Here is a 24,067-nt window from a genome sequence, read left to right on the forward strand (position 1 = left end):
AATGACATCAAAGAAGAAATCAAGAAATTTCTGGAAACTAATGATAATGAGCACATAACAGCCCAAAACCTGTGGGACACAGCAAAAGCAGTCCTGAGAGGGAAGTTCATAGCAATACAGGCATATCTGAAAAGGATAGAAGAATCTCAAATAAAAAACCTAACCATAAAACTACAAGAACTAGAACAACAACAAACAAAGCCTAGGGCAATAAGAAGGAACAAAATTATCAAGATCAGGGCAGAACTAAATGACATAGAGACTAAACAAACAATCCAAAAGATCAACGAAACAAGAAGCTGGTTCTTTGAAAAAATAAACAAAATAGACAAGCCTCTATCCAGTCTAATCAAGAAAAAAAAGAGAGAAGACCCAAATAAACAAAATCAGAAATGAAAGAGGAGAAATCACAACTGATACCTCAGAAATACAAATGATAGTTAGAAATTACTACAGACAACTGTATGGCAAGAAATTTGACAATCTAGAACAAATGGACAGATTTCTAGAAACATACAACCTTCCAAAACTGAATCAAGAAGAAGAGGGAAGTCTCAACAGACCAATAACAAAGAAGGAAATTGAAACAGTAATCCAAAATCTCCCTGCACACAAAAGCCCTGCACCGGATGGCTTCACAGGTGAATTCTACAAAACATTCAGGGAAGAACTAACTCCTATCCTCCTCAAACTGTTCCAAAAAATCCAAGAAGAGGGAAAAATCCCAAACTCTTTCTATGAAGCCACTATTATCCTAATCCCCAAACCAGGTCAAGACACAACAAAGAAAGAAAACTACAGGCCAATATCACTGATGAACATAGATGCTAAAATCCTCAATAAAATATTGGCAAACAGGATCCAGCAATACATCAAAAAGATCATACATCACGATCAAGTGGGATTCATCCCAGGGATGCAAGGATGGTTTAATATTCGCAAATCAATAATTAGAATACACCACCTAAACAAAATGAAAGACAAAAATCACATGATCATATCAATGGATGTAGAAAAAGCATTTGATAAAGTTCAACACCCATTTATGATGAAAACACTCAGCAAAATGGGAATAGAGGGAGCATACCTTAACATCATTAAAGCTATATATTGGAAGCCTGAGGCCAACATCATACTCAATGGACAAAAACCAAAATCATTCCCCCTGAATTCAGGAACTGGACAAGGTTGTCCACTCTCTTCACTCCTATTCAACATAGTGTTGGAAGTCCTAGCCACAGCAATCAGACAAGACAAAGAATTGAAAGGCATCCAAATTGGGAAAGAAGAAGTAAAACTATCATTATATGCAGATGACATGATAGTATACCTAGAAAATCCTATAAACTCCATTAAAAGACTACTCGATATAACAAGTGAATTTGGCAAAATAGCAGGGTACAAAATATACAGAAATCTAAGGCATTTCTGTACACCAACAATAAAATATCAGAGACAGAGACAAAAAAGAAAATACCATTTACTATAGCAACAAGAAAAATAAAGTACCTAGGAGTAAACTTAACCAAAGAGATAAAAGACCTGTACTCTGAAAATTACATAAAATTGAAGAAAGAAATTAAGGAAGATACAAATAAATGGAAGCAAATACCATGTTCTTGGGTGGGAAGAATCAACATGATCAAAATGGCCATACTACCCAATGCAATTTACAGATTCAATGCAATTCTTATTAAAATACCAATGACATATTTCAGAGACCTACGACAAATACTCCATAAATTCATATGGAACCAAAAAAGACCCCAAATAGCAAAAGCAATCTTGAGACAGAAGAACACTGTAGGAGGAATCACAACACCAGATATCAAACAATACTACAAAGCCACTGTGATCAAAACAGTCTGGTACTGACATAAGAACAGACATATAGATCAGTGGAACAGAATAGAAAGTCCAGAAATAAACCCAGGCCTCTATGGTCAACTAATATTTGATAAAGGTGGAAGGAACATAAAATGGAGTGAGAAGAGCCTCTTTAACAAATGGTGCTGGGAGAACTGGATCGGGACTTGCAAAAAAGTGAAACTAGACCACCAACTTACACCACACACGAGAATAAACTCAAGATGGATCAAAGACTTAAATGTAAGCCATGACACCATAAAAGTCCTAGAGGAAAACATAGGCAAGAAAATATCAGATATCTCTCGTAACAATTTCTTCACGGATAGATCTCCTAAAGCAAGAGAAATAAAGGAAAAAATAAACAAATGGGATTACATCAAACTAAAGAGTTTCTGCTCAGCAAAAGAAATCATCAGCAAGATGAAAAGGAAACCAACCATATGGGAAAACATATTTGCCAATGACATCACAGAAAGGGGACAGATTTCCAAAATATATAAAGAGCTGATACGACTCAATATCAAGAAAACAAACAACCCAATTAAAAAATGGGCAAACAACCTGAACAAATACTTCTCTGAAGAGGACATACAGAAGGTCCATAGACACATGAAAAAGTGCTCAACATCATTAGCCATCAGGGAGATGCAAATAAAAACCACAATGAGATACCATTTTACACCAGTCAGAATGGCCATCATCAACAAATCAAAACAAGTGCTGGCGAGGATGTGGAGAAATGGGAACCCTACTGCACTGTTGGTGGGAATGCAGACTGGTGCAGCCACTATGGAAAACAGTATGGAATTACCTCAAAAACTAAAAATGGAACTGCCTTTTGAACCAGCGATTCTACTACTAGGATTATACCTGAAGAATCTTGAAACACCAATTCAAAAGAACTTATGCACCCCTATGTTCATTGCAGCCCTGTTTACAATAGCTAAGTGCTGGAAACAACCTAAGTGCCCATCTGTAGTGAGTGGATCAAAAAACTGTGGTACATTTACACAATGGAGTACTATGTAGCAGAAAGAAAGAAGGAACTCCTGCCATTTGCAACAACATGGATGGAACTAGAGAGAATTATGCTTAGTGAAATAAGCCAGGCAAAGAAAGAAAAATACCATATGATATCACCTAATACAGGAAACTAAAGAACAACACAAACAAAAGAACTAAATAGAACAAAGAGCAGAATAGCAGTCAATAGTGGGGAGGGGGCAGGGGGAGAAGGGGGATAAGTAAGGGAAGGGTTTAGTCAAAGAACCTGTATAAATGACTCATGGACATGGACAACGGGGAGGGATATGATTGCGGGAGAGGGGGTGGGCTGGGTGGGGGAGAGAAATGGGGGAAAATGGGACAACTGTACTTGAAAACCCAAAAATAAAAAAATAAAAATTAAAGCTGATGAATAGATCAGAGTGCAGGGCAGAACTTCTGTTCTGCTTTTTCTCTACAAACAGTGTTGCTAGAGGGCAATAATAACTATATCAAAACCTCCTAGAGTTTCACAACACGTACATCACTGAAGTGATAAAAAATTTTTTTTACAAAAGGAAATCTAATGCCAAACAGAACAGAAGCAAGGAATGATTTTCAGAATGTGGTTGGGCTCATTTTGAGTGGCAGCAAAACAATTCAACAGGGCCAGGAAATGAGTGAAACATAGTACAGAGAAGGGTTGTCTGTCTGGTTTATACATTACCAACCCCCTTTGCTTTTTTCTTCCTTCTTCTACATATTCTTAACATCAGCCTTGATTGATCTTCATCATAGATAAGCTGCAGATTGAAGTGAACTATATTTAGTTACCAACTGTTACTCTAAGTAAATGGTGGAATGTCATTAGCTTAGTTGTTTTATTTATTTATTTATCTAGATATAGATTTTACTTTCTCCCCCTGGCTGGTTTGGCTCAGTGGATTGAGCGTCGACCTGCGAGCTAAGTGTCGCTGGTTTGATCTTCCAGTCAGGGCACATCAGAGAAGGAAAACTCTGACTCCAAAAAACCTCCGCTGCCTTGTGGCATACCTCTTCAGGGGAAAGGCTAAGGGAGTAAACCCCGACAGAAAATCCGGAGCCGGAGTCCCTAAGGCGGTTTGACGTTGTAGTCAATACCAGCAACTCCTGCGGCGCACCTGAAGCCAAGCTGTATTGACTCCGTCTTTCCCTTGGACCCTTCAGCTGCGAAGAGAGGGGGGGTCTGCTGCATGGGCAACAGCAGACCCTCCATATCACCCTGCCCAGGCTCTGTAGCTTCAGCTTCACTGGAGAGGACACTCCAGCGTCATCGCAAGATGTCGATTCAACACGGGAGGAGACAGATACCGTGTCACTCCCGAGTCGGACTGCACAGCCATTCTCGGCGGTGCAGATAGACTCTTAAGAAGCTACACCATCGTCTCTTGAGACGGATGGCTGCCGACGAGAGATTTTACTTTCTAAGCTATTTTTCTTTTACTCCTGGTCCCACTCTCTAATACAATAGATTAGCAAGAAAAAATTGTCAAAAGTGTTCTATTTTCACAATTTCTACTCTAGAGGAGACAGAGAGAGTTACTTGGGGAAAGGCAAGCATGGGTCTGCATTAAACCAGGGCCATTTTAAGGAAAAAGAAGTAATTTCAAGGGTGTAAAGGGTAAGGGGAAGGTAAAGAAAATGGTCAGGGTTCAGGAACTGACTCACACTGAGGAATTAACTGGAGTAAAAGTCACTGGCTCTGTCTGAAGCAGAAGTCAAGGCCAAGGGACAGAATGACACCAGGGAGGAGAGTTGACTTTTAGCTGTTTGGTCATGGTTTCTTTATACAAAGCAAGTGAGAATCATGGAGCAAGCTGCCAGATGGAAAGGAAGCCCACTGGAGAGGAGCCAACTGGGAGGTTGTGGGCTGAACAGGTGGGGATTGGTGGGTGGGCCAAGAAAGGAGAAGGAAACAAGCCATTGCTGGTGTTTCTGGAGTAAGATGAAATGTGTGTCTGCCCTTAGCCATGACATGATGGATTTCATACCCTGTAAAGCAGTTTTTAAAAAGAAGCCTGCTTGGTTTTGAAATATGAGGCCATGGTGTGACTGACTGTACATCCTTGGCTATTTTTTCTGCAAGGTAATTACATTAAGTGCTTAACATCAATACAGAAAGAAAAAAGGAGGGCACTATGTTTTTTGGTAGGAAGGCTGGGAATAGAGTCTAAACTGTCTCTCTGCTATATACAAACAGTCACATGTAGAAAATGAACCCTATGGCTCCTGAGTACTGACTACAGTGGCTAGAAAACATATAAAAGCCCAGGCACATGAGGTAATACTAGCTGTGTCAACAATTGCATGTTACAAGTTCTGAAGGTGATTAAAACTTGCCAAGTGTTAACGCAATAGCTGGAAATAGAAAAAACTGAGCACCTGCTGCAAGCCACCTGACCTGTCCCACTCCACTTGGTCTGGGGCCAAGCTAACTGCCTCTCTCTTTTCTTCTTTCCCATCAGATCAAAATAAAGATTGTTTCTAAATATTTTTAGAGCCTATCCCTGACCCCAGAGCAATCAACCAACATCTAAGGTATGCTGGGCATCAGATGCCAGGGAAGATATGCCATTTACAGGTACAAATGCCCCAGGGTCTTCCTGAGCTCTCACTCCAATCACAGAATCCTCAAGGCATTTTCTGGAACCAAAGGTCTGGAAACACACAGAAAAATATCCAAAACTGTCAGAGCTATTTGTTCACCTGGAAATAAGTGACACTGCCTAACCCATAGAAAGCCCTTGATACATACTTGTAAAATTGATTAAATAACTCTGCCCTTCAAGAAACATCAAATAACAGAGACAACATGCAAAGCTTCCAAAGAAAGAGCATAATGACACAGGATAATCCCATTGTATTTTCTAACTTGTTTTATCTTTCAAAAATGCAAAAAAATGTACAAAGAATAATAGAATTAACCTCTGTACACATTGTTCAGCTTCAACAAATATTCACATCTATTCTCCTTATTTTATATGGTCCCACCAGTCTTTTTCCTGGAGTATTTAAAAAAAAATTCCAGACATTTTAGCATTTTACCAATACATATTTTAGATTGTAAAAGATTATTTCATTTGCATATTTTACAAAAATTTTATTGGAAGTATTGAGAATGTAAAGAAAAAAATAAGAAAAGAAAGGCCTTAGGGAGACGATAGCTGAGGATTTGGGGCATTCATTCTTGCCTACATAGTTTACTCTGAAGTACCATCCACAGTCCTGGATGGAGCCAAAGGCATATTGTGCTAAACAAACATTTCTGTGTGTGGTTTCTGCAGCACCCAGTGAATGGAACAACACCCATGGATAAACCTCTAGTGGGGATGTCTGCCCAGCAGGCCTGAGGTGTTACAAGGGTAGAGATTTTGAGCCAACATGGCCAATGAGTCTCTCTGCTGAGGATTTGAACTTGGAAACCAAAAAACATGATCAGGCAAAACTCTAGACTGAAAGAGAAGGTCTTCCTGATTCTGCTGTTGAGAGCCTGGAACTGTCCTTCCCAAACCTGGGGAACTTTGGGAAGGCTCTTGGCCTTCCCAAACTTGAGATGGAACAGCATTTGCTTAGATTCCATGGGATATACATAATCTTTCTAATAAGTTCTTCTTTTGTGTGTTAGCTAGCCAGAACCGACTTTTACATTTATAGTCAAAAGAACTCTATTACAGATCTCTCTAGAAGGATCCCACAACCTAGCGATGCAAGCAGCACAAAACAAATGTAGTGATGAGAATGTTATGAAACAGACACCAGTGAGGGCCACAGCAAGGTGGCAGAAGGGAAGTTTTGGGACACAGGACGAAGGAGTTTCTCCGGCCGGATTCAAGAATAAGAACATGAAACAGAGAACGTGGTGACCTAATCATCTGCAGGCCTTCGCGGGGAGCATTTGCGAGGGACAAGGCCTTGCATTTCGAAGAAAATTGAAGATTCAGCAAAATTATAAGAAATTGCTATGGAGGGAAAAGAAGGCTCAAGCTTCACAGGATTCCTAATTCAGAGATCAATACCCTGATCATCTGAAACATCTTTACTTAGCTGAAGAGGAAAGACTCAGGAAGCAACTTAGAAAAGTTAACCAGCCTTTGTCAGAGGAACTTAATCAGGCTTTGCCAGCAGAACAATGTAACACTGATCAGGCTTTATCTGAAGAACATGGTAGCATTGACCAGCCTCAACCAGAAAAAAGAACAATGTAAAGAAGAAAGAGTCAATTTCGCTACCATTCCAAAGAAAAAGAAAAAGAAAACATCAAATCAAAAAGCACAAGAAGAATATGAACAGTTAGATACAAGCTAAGCATGCTGCTAAGAAACAAGAATTTGAGAGGAGAAAGCAAGAGAGAGATGAAGCTCAAAGACGGTACAAAAAGAAGATGGAAGTGTTTAAAATATTGAGCAAAAAAACTAAAAAGGGCCAACCAAAGTTAAATTTACAGATGGAGTATCTTCTTAAAAAAATACAAGAAAACAATTAAATCAAACATTTTGTTCAATCAAGGGTTAAAATATCTGCTGTTGAGTTCTTTTGTATATGTAATATACTTTCTAACAATTCACTAAATTTGTCAACATAAACTGGATTGCTAAGCTATGCTAAATATAAAATGTTCAAATATTTTCGTTCATATAAAGGAAAATTTTCCATTAAAAAAAAAAAGAATTTTATGAAACAAAACTCATATGTCATGTTCACTGATATCACCCCAACACCTGGCACAGTGCCCACAATTGTATAGTAGACTTCCCAGTAGAGAGAAGATGGTGGAATCTGGCCATTGTGGAGCAAGCCCCAGTGTGCTACTAAAAACGTGGATTTGGCTCTGACTCTGCTGCTTTCTTTCTGTTCAAGGGAGTCACTTAACCTCTGGACCTTAGTTTTTTCATCCATAAATTAGGGCTAATAAATCTAGCCAACTCTACAGAGATATTGTAAGGCTCAAATGAGGTCATGTTATATGAAACTGCTTTGTAAACTATAAATTGTTTGCAAATGAAAGGTGTTATTATCTTTTCTAGCTGGGGATTCCATTCCACCTATCTCAGTCCTTTGGCCTGAGAAGCCTTTAGGGCAAAAGTGGAAGAGAAACTGCCTCCTTCATAATCTTGTTTTTTTCCTGTTCCCATTTTAAGCTCTTCTTTTCAGCTTGGTGTCTACTTTGAGGACTGTTTTCAAAATTAAACTATAGGAAGCCTAGGAACTAAAAAGATTCTTTTTCCTAAAACCTATTGCTTCTGCATTCATTTCATTAAGTTCTCAAGACAACTCTTAACCCTATTGACTGTTCTACGTGTCCCTCTGATTATAACAGATAGGAGCATCAGTTTGGTCCATTTACACCATCCCCCTTGGGAGACTCATCTTACTGATATAGGGGTCTGTGGGAAGACAGACAGAGAAGCAGAAGAAATAGGTAACTGTCCATTTCCATAAGCCTTCCAGACTCAGGTCTCCTGCCTGGGAGGCCACCAGGTTGGCAAAAAGCAAGTACCTGAGTAATGAAATAGCTTGAACTTTCCCGTTACGTGAACAACCCTGTACTTACAGAACATTGCTGCATTGTTTTGTGCTCTCGGGTCTCCTGGTGGCAGGCCAAGCCTGGGCTGTGCCAGCAACCGCATAGCCGTGATGATCCATCTGAATCTACAGTCAGTCATTCGTTCATCTAATTGAGTACATGGGGACATCATCTCATAATGTTACTACTCAAGGAAACAGGACTGGGGCTCTGGACAAAGGGAATTACATCATCATTATTATTGTTATTCACTTATCTGATGATTATTAATTATATGTCAATTAAAGGCTCGCACTCTTTACAAGCATGAGCTCATCAGCCTTTACAATGCCCAAAGGAGATCAAAAACCGGGAGACAATTGATTTGCTCATGAATGAGCTGACTTGAGTTTTAGACATCCTGTGATCCTTTTTTTCCCTTCCATGTCTGGCAGCCACCCACTTCCTTTGGGGGCCCCAAGTTCTCTCCATGTATAGTGACAGGCATGTTGCCCATGCCTCTGACTGGATACAATAAAAATGGCAAGAATTGAATTTTCATTTCTTACCTTTTGCATGGTTAAAAAAAGAAAAAGAAAAAGAAAAAACAATTAATAACCAGGCACATCGATGCAAGTAGTTTACCCTCAAGATAAATACACCCAGGGAGGAAACTTCACAATCAATCAGGTGAATTTCAATAAAGCTCCTCAAAACAAAGTTCTTGGTTGGTGTCTAGGCCAAGGTAGCAGGTGGGGCCATATTTTGGCAATCAAGAAGTTGTTTTGCTCTTGGAGGTCAAAAAAACAGAGCTGCAGGGCAGAGGGACAGTAAATGGTGAGTTGGGGGCAGAGCCTTTCAGAAAGGCTAAGCCACAAAAGGACATCAAGTGGAGGGCCAGGCAGCCACAGTTTTGCCTCCTTTGTAGGCTGTAGGTCCCACTCCCTACTAAAGCATCCTTGGGGCTCCCACCTTTTCACCCCAAGGTACTTCATAGCCATGGAGCACTGTCAATACTAAGACAAACCATAAGCCAGAGGAGAGATTTCCCTTTAAAATCATCATCATATAGAAAAACTAGAGTTTTGCTTTTGGGGGGGTACTGTTTTTTTGTTTTGTTTTGTTTTGTTTTGTTTTTTTGAGAAGCAGATGAAGTGGACTCTCTGGCAGGCAGGGGAAGGTACCAAGTTTCTCAGTGGGCCAGATGTCCACCCCACAGCTTTCACCTCCAGGCTGGCTACAGAATTAATAAAACCTGAAGGAAATGGAAAAGAGAGAAGTAGAAACTTGAAGCCAAATTGCCTTATCTTGAAAGAGATCGGCATTTCTGTTAGGGGAAAGGTTTACCAATTAAAAGGCCCTTGAAAGAAGTAAATAAACCTCTAGTTAGTTATCGTGGCTGGGGTGGGAGCCAGGGGAGGCTGGTGTCCTGGGGCTTTGTTCTATAAAGGGTATGAGCTTTACAGAAGCATTTTGAGTAGAAGGCCTAAGGGTTTTACTGTCCCCACCTCTCCTTCCAGTAGCCTTACCCAATGAAGCATGTAGTGATCTAATCTGAAAGAGATAAAGCCCAATTTCCTCAGCTCTGGAGCTGATAAATACCACGCCAACAACCAGCTATGTTCACAGGGTGATAATTAAAGCTCTCAGGAATCCAACCAGTATGGTGGTCAAAAGGACAAGGACAAACTCATATTTCTCAGTGCCATTCTGGGTAGCTGTAAGCACCTGTCCTCTTGTTGGAATTTAACCCAGTGGAATTAGCATTACCATCATCCATGTCTTTATGGGTTCAGCTAGACCGTATCAGATCATAAGCATTCCAGCTAGCATATAACTCACAGATCACAAGCACCAAACATGCCATTCACTTAGCATTCTGTCAGGAGGCAAGGGTCAGCAAAAATAAATACTAATATATTTTCTTATTGGTCAAGGCAAGGTCTAAAATTCTAGAAATTAGATAATCCCACATTGAGGTATGCTGCCTTCTTTACTGGAAAAACACACAGGCAAGATATTTTCTGACATTGTTGCAATTTATTAATTCTGCTGAGCAAGTTCTGTTTTGAGAGTATTTGGAAATGTATAATAATGTGTGAGTCTATGAGATGCCAGGCAAAGAGCGAGCAACAAAAGGAAGGAATATGTGTAGCCATGCTGTCAACACACAGAGGTTTCTCAAATGCAAAACTGATAAAAGCAGAGGGTTGGGAAGAATGGTGGGAAACAGGGAGACATCCTGCCAAGACTCAGCCATAACAGTATGTTCTCCTGGGAATATGCAGGCCCACAGGAAAGGGACAGCTTTTTCATGTGAATCACAGCTGTTCCTGGCTGGAACAGAAAATGTGGCTGTGGGCATCTGGAATTTCTTTTCTCTTCTGCATTAGAAGCATATATTGTGACTGACTGTTTTAATAATGTTGAGAGGAAGATAGCATCTATGCTGAGACTTCAATGGTTCTCATTTTTTTTTTCTTTGTGAAGCACTGGAACATGTCTCTTTAAATAAAATTTTTTCCTTGGGCTCAATTCCATAAAAGAAAGCAACATGATCTTTTACTAATGTATATTTATTATGAACATTTATACTTTAGTATTTACTTATCAGTCAATAAGAACAGCAAGAGAACTTTGATAAACACAGATATCTGAAATTAAATGTTACATTTTGCTTCACATCAATCTCTGCACCTAAGTTTTATATTTAAATTGTCTTTTGTTATGTTCTGTCTTTAAATTTTTTTAACTATATTTCAAAGTAACTAGAAAATCCTAATTCACACAGAGAAGTAGATGTAGATGGAAAGTAAGATTTCTTAACAGCTCTTTCTAAAGAGTATATCTTCCAAGTGAACTAATCCAAAATCTTGGGCAAGAAGTTGAAGAGATTTTAATTTCAAAATTTAATCACAACAATATTTAATTGTAGCTTGCATTTCTCCTCATGAGAAGTCATCAACAAACACTCCCGCCTCAAGTAAGTGCTAAAGTATCTCTAGGAAAATATGTTTTTATATGTAGTGATACATGTGCCAAAACCTTGCTTCGTATTTAATTGAGCTCTATAGTAATGACACACAATTTTTACTTGAGAAGATCAGAACTGGCCTAGGTGGGTTTTTTTTTTTTTTTTAAGTCCTGTGAAAAACTATTGACTTTACAGATCAATGACACATTTATAAGAATTTCAGGTATATGCACAAAAAAAGTAGAACTTTCATACTTAAGAATTCACTTAAGGAGAGAGGAGAAGATGGCAGCGGTGTAGGAGGCAGTGTTGTCTGCTTGCTCCCATCGCGTAAGGACTTACAGTACAAACACGGAGAGGAGTGAGTGAGTGCGGATTTCAGGTAGTGCGAACAGGGAAGGGAGTGTGGGAGCGCCGGGAAAGAGGGCAGCAAGCTCGCCCACGCTCTCAAAAGGAGTCGATGGGCCCCCCCAGCCCAGTTGCTGGGCTCCCCAGCCCGGCACCACTGCCGCACCGCACCCCAAAGGGGCAATTGCAGACCAGCTCACTAGCCGGGATCTGCTTAGAAACTGCTCCCTGCCATTCGCGCTGGGACCAGCAAAGTCCCAGAGGGAGTCAATGAGGTTTCCTTGAAACAGTTGGAGGTGTGGGAAGACAGCGAACAGCCTGGACTGTGGGAAACTGTATGAACTGAGTCTAGGTGGGGACTCCCTGGGCTGGCAACTCTGGGTTGGCAACCCTGCACCCCGGGCACACGCATCATGGCACCACCAAACAAAAAAGCAGGACTAAGCTGGGGAAAAGGGCCCATACAGGAAAGCTGCGGCAGAAACTCAGACTCAGTAGGGACCCCAGGCAGGCAAGCAGTGGGCACAGGCGAACAATAAGATGCTGCCAGCCAGGGACAGACACAGCCTGGTGCTGCAGCTTGGAGCACAGAGACTTTTGGGGATGAAGAGTGAAGACAGGACCCAAGGCTGAGCAGGGACTAGGGACATGTACACTGGCTTGCCAGCAGAACAACGTTGCTAGACAAGCCTGAGGATTGCTGGAGGGTGCTGAAGGACAACTGGGGAGAGACCCAACTCAGTGTGGCTCACAGCAGAAAGCTGAAGCAGGCCCACAAGTGAAAGAAAAGTAGCCACAGAAACCAGCCAGATCTCCTCACAGCCAGCCAGTCAGAGAAGAAGATTTGAAACCCATGGAATTTTGACCAGGGGTAGATCCAAAAAAGGAGGACTGTGCCCAAAGGTTGTACTGGAGTAAAAATCTTTCTTTAATTGGTTTCCTACCCTCTCTCCCTCCTATTCTTCTTCTTTAATTTTTTTGTTTGTTTCTTTGTCTGTTTTGTTTATTCTCCCTCTTGCAATAAATATATAGCATATAACTGTTATATAAACCTAATACTATACACTTCCACTTTATCACTTCGTTCTGCGTTCTGCTCTCCCTATTTCAACATACAATGTAAATACTACTTACTGTCTTGCTCAGCCTTGACCCTACTTGCTACTATAATTATTCTATCATCTTCCCTCTCAAAAATCATCTATCAGATAAACAAGTTCTATCAGTTCTGCATATAGTATAATAGTCTTAGCCTCTTTACATCTCTATTAATACTGGCTCATTTGCTACTAACAGTGTGATTGCGGGTGGGGGATATTTGTGAGGGTGTGGGTTTTTGCCTGGGGTGTGTGTTTATTTTTTAACAGCATCTCCACAAAAGAACTCAAGACAAGGTGGGCAGAGTGACTCTCAATCAACTAGCCAGAGGAAAGTTTCCACCAAAGACTAGCCGAAAAATAACCAGACAGCTTAAACAAATGACATAAAGGGCATCCCAAGAGCACCAAGCTCAAGAGATCAAAGAGCCTGCACCACTAAATCCCCCAGGTCTCCTATACAGAATCCCATGCCCCAAAAGCAGGAAATCAAAGCAGACAAATCCAAGAAACAAAAACAAGCAAGAAGCATACAACATGGGGAGACACAGAAACAATCTCCCAATGAAAGGAGAAGAGGATTCCCCAGAGACCGAGATAAATGAAACAGAAGCAAGCAATCTATTGAACGTGGAATTCAAAAGAATGGTTATAAGGAAGCTCAATGAACTTGAAAAACTCAGAGAAAACTATAATGAACTCCAGGAGAACTACAAACAACTCCAGGGAAACTATAAAGAACTCCAGAGAAGCTACAAGGAACTTATGGATAACTACACCAGCATGCAAAAGGACATAGAAACTATCAATAAAAACCAGGAAGAAATGAAGAATACAATTTCTAAATTGAGGAACACAGTAGAACCAATCAAAAGCAGGTAAAATGAAGCAGAGGATTGGGTCAGTGAGTTAAAGGACATTGTAGAAAAAAATTCTGAGACAATACAACACAATGAAAAAAAAAAGACTGAAAAAGAATGAAGACGGTTTAAGAGAACTGCAGGACAACGGGGACTTCTAGCCAACATGGAGGCATAGACAGACACTCTGCATCTCCCTCCGCAACTAAGAAGGAATACAACTACCTCAAAATTAGAGACAACCAGAAGTTCCAAAAAATCAAGCTGCATGGAAGTCCAACAAACAAAGACATAAAGAAGAAATACTCATCCAGACTGGTAGGAGGGGCAGAGCCAGGGTGGAGAGGACGCAGTGTGATGGTGGTGGCAGCGGTGGCAGCGGGGGCAGGCTGGCAGGAAGCACAATTACATGTTTTAAAAAGTTGGAAGGGACACCCGAGGAGTGTTCCCAGCTCCTCACCAGACTGCGCAGCTCACTGTCGCAGCACCGGGGAAAATCAGCCTCATTGCTTTTGACTGTTCAAACCAGTGGGGGTTGGGGCAGAGGCAGAAACTGCCAGTCTCTCAGCAGAGTCTGCTTGTTTAAGGGGCCCCCACAGACCTGGAATATCCGCAGACCCACCAACTCTGGAAACGACAGCCAGGGCAGCAGCTAGAGGGGTGCCAGTCTGTTGCAGAGGTGGGAGAAGTGCCTGGAAAAGACACGAGTGCTGAGCAAGCAGCACTATTTCTTCTCAGACCCTCCCCCTGCATACAGCACCACAATGTGGTGAAACAGGTCACCTTGTACTGACGAATACCTAAGGCTCTGCCCCTTAAAATGTAATAGGAGCAACACGGGACATGGAAGCAAACACAGGAGACTTCCAGCCAAGATGGAGGTCTAGACTGACATGCTTCATCTCCCTCCACAACTAAGAAGGAATACTACTACCACAAAACCAGAAATAACCAGAAGTTCCAGAAAAATAAATGGAAATCCAACATATGAAGTTATAAAGAAGTGGTGCTCATCCAGACAGGTAGGAGGGGTGAAGCCAGGGAGGAGAGGTCAAGTTGTGCTCTCCACAGCAGCAGCAGCAGCAATAGTGGCAGGACAGCGGTAAACACAGACACCTCTATTTAAGGGGAGGCATGAAGAGCCTGGGGAGCACCCCCGGCTAAAGACCAGAACCATCAGCTAGTGATTCCAAAGCCGGAGAAGGAAGACCTCCATTGCCTGGGACTGTGAGGCCTGGAGGGAGTGGGGAAAGAGGAGGAGACTCCTGGTCTCTCAGCAAACAGTGAATGGCAAGAATCCATCTTGAAACTCCATCCCTGCAGAAAATACCACAGAGTGGTGTGATGGGTTGCCCAGTTGTGACAAGTGCACGGGCCTCCACCCCCTATAGTGTAGGAGGTGTGACAGCCCTGCCCGGAAGGCAAAGGACAACACAAAACAGTGAGGATGGCACAGATCATGATAGAGATCCTGGTGACACAGCTGACCAGACAGCAAATATCTAATTTAACGGACCAGCAGGTAGATAATCTTTCTGAGGCACAGTTCAGAGCTTTGGTTATAAGAATGCTTACAGACCTAACAGCAGATCTTAACAAGATGGGGAAAAAGCGAAGGCTAGTCCTATTGAAATGAACAAAAACATACGAAATTAGTGGTGAGGGAAAGAAAATCAGGGATTAAATCAACAAATTGGAACATAGGGAAGGAACAAACAGTCAACCAGTGCAGAAAGAGGAAACAAGAAGTGAGGAAAATGAGGAGAGGCTCAGAAACTTATCAGACAGCTATAAGCAGGCCAACATATGAATCATAGGGTTGCCAGAAGGTGAAGAAAAAAAACTAGAAATTGAAAAATTATGTGAAAAAATCATGAAGCAGAACTTTCCTAACTTGGGGAAGGAAATAGACTTACAGGTCCAGGAAGCACAGAGAGTTCCAAATAAACTGGACCCAGGGAGAACCACACCAAGACACATTATAATCAAAATGTCAAAAATTAAGGAAAAAAAATCTTAAAAGCAGCAAGGAAAAAGAAGAGAATGACATACAAAGGGGTCCCAATAAGACAACCAACTGATTTCTCAAAAGAAACTCTGCAGGCAAGAAGGGACTGGCAAGAAATATTCAGAGGAATGAAAAGCAAAAACCTACAATCACGATTACTCTATCCAGCAAAGCTGTCATTCAGAATAGAAGGGCAGAGAAAGTGCTTCCAGGACAAAGCAAAACTGAAGGAGTTAATCAGATGCAAACCACTGTTATATGAAATGTTAAAGGGACTTGTTTAGGAGAAAGAGGATCAAAACTATGAACATTAAAATGAAAGCTGTATCACAACAACCAACAATAGAAGCTATGGAACTGAAACAAAGGCAAACTAAGTAGGCAACAAGAGTGGGGAAAAAATTATAGGTATGAGGAAATTTATGGGGGGAGGTCAGCAGGGAAGGGGAAGGGGGGCAAGGGAGGGAGATGGTACAGGTATTAAGAAGCATAGTGGGAGGGAATGGAGTAGATAGGAAGATGTTGGGAAGAACTATATCCACAACCAATGGGCATAGACTAAGGTGGGGGGACAATTGGAGGGAGAGATATCAGTGGGTGGAGGGGAAAAAAGGGAAAGGAAACTGGGACAACTGTAACAGCATAATCAATAAAGCATAGTAAAAAAAAGGGAGAGAGAACTGCAGGACAGTATGAAACAAAATAACATTAGAATCATAGGGATACAAGAAGGAGAAGAAGAGGAGCAAGGGATAGAAAACCTGATTGAAAAAGAAATAACAGAAAAATTTTCTAACTTGATGAGAGAAAAAGTCATGCAAACCCAGGAAGCACAGAGGGTCCCAGTGAAGGCAAACCCAAAAAGGCCACTGCAAGTCACATCGTAATTTAAATGGTAACATTTAAAAACAAAGAAAGAATGCTAAAAGTAGCAAGAGAAAAACAGCAAATAACATACAAGGGAGCTCCAATAAGGCTATCAACTGATTTCTCAACAGAAACACTACAAGCCAGAAGGGAATGGCAAAAAATATTTGAAGCAATCAAAAACATAGGCTTACAGTCAAGACTACTCTACTCAGCAAGGCTCTCCTTCAAAATGGAAGGTGAAATAAGGAGTTTTGCAGACAAAGGAAGACTAAAAGAATACATCTCCACCAAACCAGCATTGCAAGACATGCTAAAGGGAATGCTTGAAGAAAAAGAAAAAAACCAGAGGGAGAAGAACACAGGTACAAAAGGAAATAAATAAATACCTGTCAATAATAACCTTAAATGTAAATGAATTAAATGCTCCAATCAAAAGACATAGGGTAGCAGAATGGATATATAAACATGCCCCACATATATGCTGTCTACAAGAGACACACTTCAAAACAAAAGATTTACACAGACTGAAGTGAAGGGATGGAGAAAAGTATTCCAGGCAAATGGACACACACGAAAAAACTGGGGTAGCAATACTTATATCAGAAAAAACAGATTTCACAGCAAAGGCTATTAAAAAAGACAAAGAAGGGCATTTCATAATACTTAAGGGAAAAATTCACCAAGAAGATATAACCCTGGTAAACATAAAGGCACCCAACATAGGAGCACCCAAATATGTAAGGAAAATACTAAAAGATTACAAAAGAATATCGGCAGCAACACACTCATAGTAGGGGACTTTAGGACCCCATTATGAACAACAGACTGAAGAACACAGTAGGAGGAATCACAATACAAGACATCAAACTATACTACAAAGCCACTGTAATCAAGACAGCCTGGAAATGGCATAAGAACAGACATATAGATCAATGGAACAGAATAGAGAGCCCTGAAATAAACCCAGGTCTATATGGTCAACTAATATTTGACAAAGGGTGAAGAAACATAAAATGGAACGAGAAAAGCCTCTTCAACAAATGGTGCTGGGAGAACTGGACAGGGATGTGCAAAGAAATGAAACTAGACCACCAACTTAAACCACACACCAGAATAAACTCAAGGTGGATCGAAGATTTAAATGTACGCTGTGACACCATAAAAGTCTTAGAGGAAAACATAGACAGGAAAATTTCAGATATTCCACGTAGCAATATTTTCACTGATACATCGCCTAAGACAAGGGGAATAAAGGAAAGAATAAGCAAATGAGACTACATCACACTAAAAAGTTTCTGTTCCACAAAAGAAAACATAAGCAAGATGAAAAGGGAACCAACCGTATGGGAAAACGTATTTCCAATGATACCTCAGACAAGGATTGATCTCCAAAATATATAAAGAACTTACACATTTCAACACCAAGACCAACAGCCCAATTAAAAAGTGGGCAAAGGACCTGAACAAACACTTCTCCAAAGAGGATATACAAAGAGTCCATAGACATATGAAAGAATGTTCAACATCACTAGCCATCAAGGAGATGCAAATAAAAACCACAATGAGATACCACTTTACCCCAGTCAGAACGGCCATCATCAACAAATCAACAAACAACAAGTGCTGGCGAGGATGTGGAGAATTGGGAACCCTGGTGCATTACTGGTGGGAATGCAGACTGGTGCAACCACTGTGGAAAACAGTGTGGAATTACTTCAAAAAACTAAAAATGGAACTTCCTTTTGAACCAGCAATTCCACTGTTAGGACTATACCTGGTAAATCCTGAAACCCCAATTCAGAAGAACCTATGCACCCCTATGTTCATAGCAGCACTATCTACAATAGCCAAGTGCTGGAAACAACCTAAGTGCCCATTTTTAGATGAGTGGATTAAAAAACTGTGGTACATTTACACAGCGGAATACTATGCAGCAGAAATAAAGAAGGAATTTCTACCATTTGCGACAACATGGATGGAACTAGAGAGAATTATGCTTAGTAAAATAAGCCAGGCAATGAAAGAAAAATACCATGATATCACCTAATACAGGAGATTAATGAACAACACAAACAAATGAACAAAATTGAACAAGGAACAGAAAAACAGTTATGGGGGGGAGAGGGGGTAAATAAGGGAAGCATCTAGTAAAGGAACTAGTATAAATAATGCACAGACATGGACAACAAGGTGGGGAATGACTGTGGGAGAAGGAGTGGGCTGGGTGCGGGGGAGAAATGGGAGGAAAATGGGACAACTGTAATAGAACAACAATTAAATTAAATTAAAAGCTTTAATAAAGTAGACATTGATCAAGAAAAAAAAGCCTACTAGATAATCCAAATTAATGCATTGATGGTCCACCATACATAAAACTGTGGTATATACAATACATTTAAGTGAATTTTTATATTATTATAGTTTTTAAAATATATTTAAAACAAAACTTTGAATCAAGCATTTGAAGAATTCTAAAGAGTCTTCAAAAAAATCTGTGTACAATGTGGGTGGAGTTTGGATTTTAGATGAGGAAAACTGGGGAGAGCTATGTGAATAGTAAAGAAAAAAGTCAGATTCTAAAAGATATTATATATGATATTAAAGAGATTGAACTACGGTGTGAGAATCATGAGCAAGAAAAAGAGTGAAATCATCTGGTTTGCATTTTAGAGAGAGCACACTGGCTACAGTGTGGAAAATGGATTTTGCTGGAGGGGGAGGACAGGCCATTAAGGGAGGAAGACTAATCAGTTAGGTGGTGTTGTGGTAATCCAGGAGAGGGACGATGCTGGCCAGAACTAAGGTCCTAACACTGTGACAGGAAAGAGCAGGAGCATAAATTGACAGGAATTGGTTATTGATTAGATGGAGGTTGCAGAATAGAGGGACAAAAGAGAAAAGAGTGACGCTAAATTACTGAAAGGCAGGTGGACTTCCAGCCAAGATGGAGGCATGGGTAGACACAATGCGTCTCCCTCCACAAATAAGAAGAAATACAACTATCTCAAAACTAGAGACAACTAGAAGTTCCAGAAAATTGAGCTGCATGGAAGTGCAACAAAAAAAAATAAAGAAGACATACTCATCCAGACAGGTAAGAGGGGCGGAGCTGGGGTAGAGAAGAAATGGTGTGGTGCCAGTGGCAGCAGAGGAAGTGGCAGTGGCAGGCCAGTGGAAAATGCAGTAAACAAATTAAAATAAGTAGGGAGGGACACATGGGGAGCGCACCCAGTACCAGACCAGACCACGCAGCTCACGGTTCCAGCACCAGGGAAAATAAAGCTTCAGTGCTTCTGACTGTGAAAATAAGTGAGGGTTGGGGCAGAGGAAGAAACTGCCAGTCTCTCAGCAAAGTCCACCTGTTTAGAGGGCCCCCACAGTCCTAGAAGGCCTGCAGACCCACCCACTTGGAACCATGGCCAGAGCAACAGCTAGAGAGGTGCCAGTCTCATACAAAAGTGGGAGAAGTGTCTGCAAAAAGGGGTGAGTGCTGAGTAAGTGGCATTGTTCCATCTCAGACCCCTCCCCCACATACAGTGCCACAACATGGTGAAACGGGTTGTCCTGCACTGACAAATACCTAAGGCTCTGCCCCTTACAACATAACAGGTGCAACAGCTCTACCTCAGACACACAGGCAAACACAGGAGCCTGTCAAGTTGAGGAGACAGAGAAATATGGCCCAAAAGAGGGAATGGATCAAGGTTCCAGTGGGAGAACTAAGTGATGAGAAAGTAGCTAATCTAACAGACACAGAGTTCAACACACTGGTGTTAAAGTTGCTCACAGACTTGACAGATATGTTTGAGTATGGCAAATACAGAAGAGAAGAAGTGAAAGCTAAGCTAAGCTAAGCAAAACGAAGGAAAATTCCCACAAAACCAATGGTGAAGGGAAGGAAACTGGGGTTCTAATCAATGATTTCGAACATAGGAAGACATAAAGAGTCAACCAGTACAGGAGGAGAAAATAAGAATTGAAAAACACAAGAAGAGGCTCAGGAACCTCTGGGAGAACATTAAATGTGCCAACATCTGAATCATAGGGATACCAGAAGGAGAAGAGGAAGAGCAACAAATTGAAAATTTCTGGGAAAAATATAATGAAGGAAAAGTTCCCTAATCTGGTGAAGGAAATAGACATACAGTCCAGGAAGAACAGAGAGTCTCAAGGAAGCTAGACCCAAAAAGGACAACACCAAGACACATCATAAGTAAAATGCCAGTAGTTAAAGATAAAGAGAGAATCTTAAAAGCAGCAAGAAGAGAGTTACCTACAAAGGAGTGCCTATAAGACTATCAGCTGAATTCTCAAAAGAAACTTTGCAGGCAAAAAGTGACTGGCAAGAAGTATTCAATGTGCTGAAAAGCAAGGACCTACAACAAAGATTACTTGATCCAGCAAAGCTATCATTTACAATGGAAGGGTAGAGAAAGTGCTTCCCAGACAAGGTAAAGCTAAAGGAGTTTATCATCACCAAGTCATTATTATATGAAATGTTAAAGGGACTTAAAAAAAGATAAAAACTATGAACATTAAAATGACAACAAACTCACAACTATCAACAACAGAACCTAAAAAAAACAACAAAACAAAACAAACTAAGCAAACAATCAGAATAGGAACAGAATCATAGGTATGGGGACCGTTTGGAGAGCTATCAGCTGGGAGGGGGAAGGGAGGAAAATCAGGAAATGGTGCAGGGATTAAGAAGCATAATTGGTAGGTACAAAATAGACAGGGGGAATTTAAGAATAATATAGGAAAGGGTGAAACCAAAGAACTTATATGTATGACCCATGGACATGAACTATGGGGGCATGGGATTGCTGGAGGAAGGGGTTACTGGGCAGAAGAAAATAGGTTACTTTGCACTTTCCCAGCAAAGGGAAAGGACAACTGTAACATCATAATCAATAAAATATACTTAAAATAAAAAAAAGAAATGTAAAGAACAAGGAAGCTGGTGACTCAAACCAGTAGTAAATAATTAACAGCTAAGACCAATTCTGTAATTGAGTCATGAATCTGGGGGTCGATCTCTGAGTCAATGTAAAACAAAGGGAGCTAGAGACAGGCCTATTACCTATTACCTCACACCTATTAGCTATTACCCCACACCTATTAGCTATTACCCCTAGGCAATCACGCTAGATTGTAACTCTGGAGTATTCAATTAATGAAGAAATGAGGAGGGACTACTTTGCATTAGGGATAAAAACAGTTGGCTCTTGTCACTTTGGCATGCATGCTCTGGTTGGCTGTGCACCCAACTCCGCAGACTCATGAATAAATGCCTCACTTTGCTGCTGAAGTCCTGTGTCCCAGTGTTTTATCGGGAGCATTTCTCACAATTTGGAAGCTTGTCTGGGATCCTCTGGAGCAGGAAAATGCATCTTACCCATTCTGGGGTGGCCTGCTCAACCCGAGATCCGCTTGCCTCACAGTATCCGGAAACGGACTTGAGACGTTTTATTTTAAGTATATTTTATTGATTATATTGTTACAATAGTTCCAATTTTTTCCCCTTTACTCCCCTCTGCCGAGCACCACCCCTCTCCAGGCAACCCCACCCCCACCCCCGTCCATGACCATGGGTCATACATACAAGTTCTCTGACTTCACCCTTTCATATATTTTTTTTATATAATTAATTTTTTTAACGATAAAAATAACAATCTCTCAGATTTAAGACCCTTTATAATCTTACAAAGGACAATGGGCAAAGGTCTCAAGCTCCTCTGTCTGCTTCAAGCTGAACATGGTCATCATCCTACCTACCCTTGGTCCAGAAATCCCTAATAAGAGTGGGGGTATGTGGGGGAGGTGGCCTTCCCACATGGGGAAGGATCGTGCAGACTCCAGGTCAGTTGGCTGTCCCCAGACAATGGAGTGCTTGATCTAACAGGCAGGCATCCTTGTTGTATTCTGGGGGCAACAGATTTGGCAACAGGGTTAAAAGACATCATTCAATCCATAACCACTAGATGACAAAAGGCAGGTATTAATTTTTCAATGTCGCACATTAGGGGGGAAAAAGGGCTTCTTTGGAAGAAGGTGTGCCAGGCACATCTCAGCTGTCCAAAACCCGTTTGCCCATTATACTTAGTTTGGGCTGAGGGAAATATTTTAGGTTTCCCCCCTCTCAGACCTCTGGGCCCTTTCTGTTCAAGCCATTAGGATAAAAAAGAGAAACTAGTTTTAAAGTGAAGCCCACAGACCACCCCATTCTTCCCATTCTTCACCAACCCAGACACTTAGTTCAGCCAAACCATTGAGTCTCAGAAGGCAGCGATGCAGACAGGATTAAGTGAGGTCAATATATACAGGCAATCACTGAGGTAATGAGATCATAGGCTTATGCCCTTTGAAAACAGAAAACACATGTTAATTTATGTAACATAACCCACAAACAAGTCTCTAAATCTGTAAAATTGTCTTATTGGAAAGACATCCAGTTGCAAGGCATTTGACATTCTTCTTGCCTGTAAATTAAACATCTTTGATGATACACGGACATAGTTTAACTTTCAAATGAAAACAAAAATTAAATGAAAAGAAACTTTAAAGACAGTTAGCTGTACTACTTTATAGTCTACCACTGAGCATTGTGATGTTTCTTGAATCACTATTTTCCTCCTTAAGATTACCCTCCTTGTCAATTCTGGAGGGATCAGATAGAAAGAAAAATGTACAATCTGAAGGAAAATCCTTGTCCTTCTAATATTCACTGAAATTGCATTTACATTCTTTATATTTTCATTTTTTCTCCCACTAAAAAATTTTTTGTTTGTTTTTCCATTACAGTTGTCCCACTTTTTTTCCCTCTTGCTTCCCTGCATCCTGCCCACCCCTTCTCCCACAGTCAGTCCCCACCAGTTGTCCATGTTTGTGGGTCATTTATACATGTTCTTTGACTAGACTCTTCCCCTTCTTACCACCTTCTCTCCCTCCCCCCTCCCCCCTTGTTACTGTTAGTCTATTTCTTGTTTACATACCTCTGGTTCAATTTTGCTCATTTGTTTGTGTTGTTCATTAGTTTCCTGTTATAGGTGATAGCATAAGATATTTTTCTTTCATTGCCTGGCTTATTTAGCTAAGCATAATTCTCTCTAGTTCCATCCATGTTGTTGCAAATGTTAGAAGTTCCTTCTTTCTTTCTGCTACATAGTACTCCATTGTGTAAATGTACCACAGTTTTTTAATCCACTCATCTACAGATGGGCATTTAGGTTATTTTCAGCACTTGGCTATTGTAAATAGTGCTGATATGATCATAGGGGTGCATAGGTTCTTTTGAATTGGTGTTTCAGGATTTTTCCAATATAACCCTAGCAATGGAATTCCTGCTTCAAAACGCAGTTCCATTTTTAGTTTTTTGAGAAAATTTCAAACTGTATTCCACAGTGGCTGCACCAGTCTGCATTCCCACCAGCAATGCACCAGGGTTCCCATTTCTTCACATCCTCGCCAGCACAAGTTGTTTGTTGATTTCTTGATGATGGCCATTCGAAC

General features: G+C 40.8%; 1 pseudogene; it reads left to right on the forward strand.

Moving 5' to 3' along the window:
- The first annotated feature begins 6,596 nt into the window (after positions 1-6,596).
- LOC149996131 (thyroid transcription factor 1-associated protein 26 pseudogene) lies at positions 6,597-7,375 on the forward strand (annotated as a pseudogene).
- Positions 7,376-24,067: the final 16,692 nt, after the last annotated feature.

The sequence above is a fragment of the Furipterus horrens genome, unplaced genomic scaffold, assembly GCF_987537825.1.
Source record: "Furipterus horrens unplaced genomic scaffold, mFurHor1.1.pri manual_scaffold_12, whole genome shotgun sequence".
Classification (NCBI taxonomy): domain Eukaryota; kingdom Metazoa; phylum Chordata; class Mammalia; order Chiroptera; family Furipteridae; genus Furipterus; species Furipterus horrens.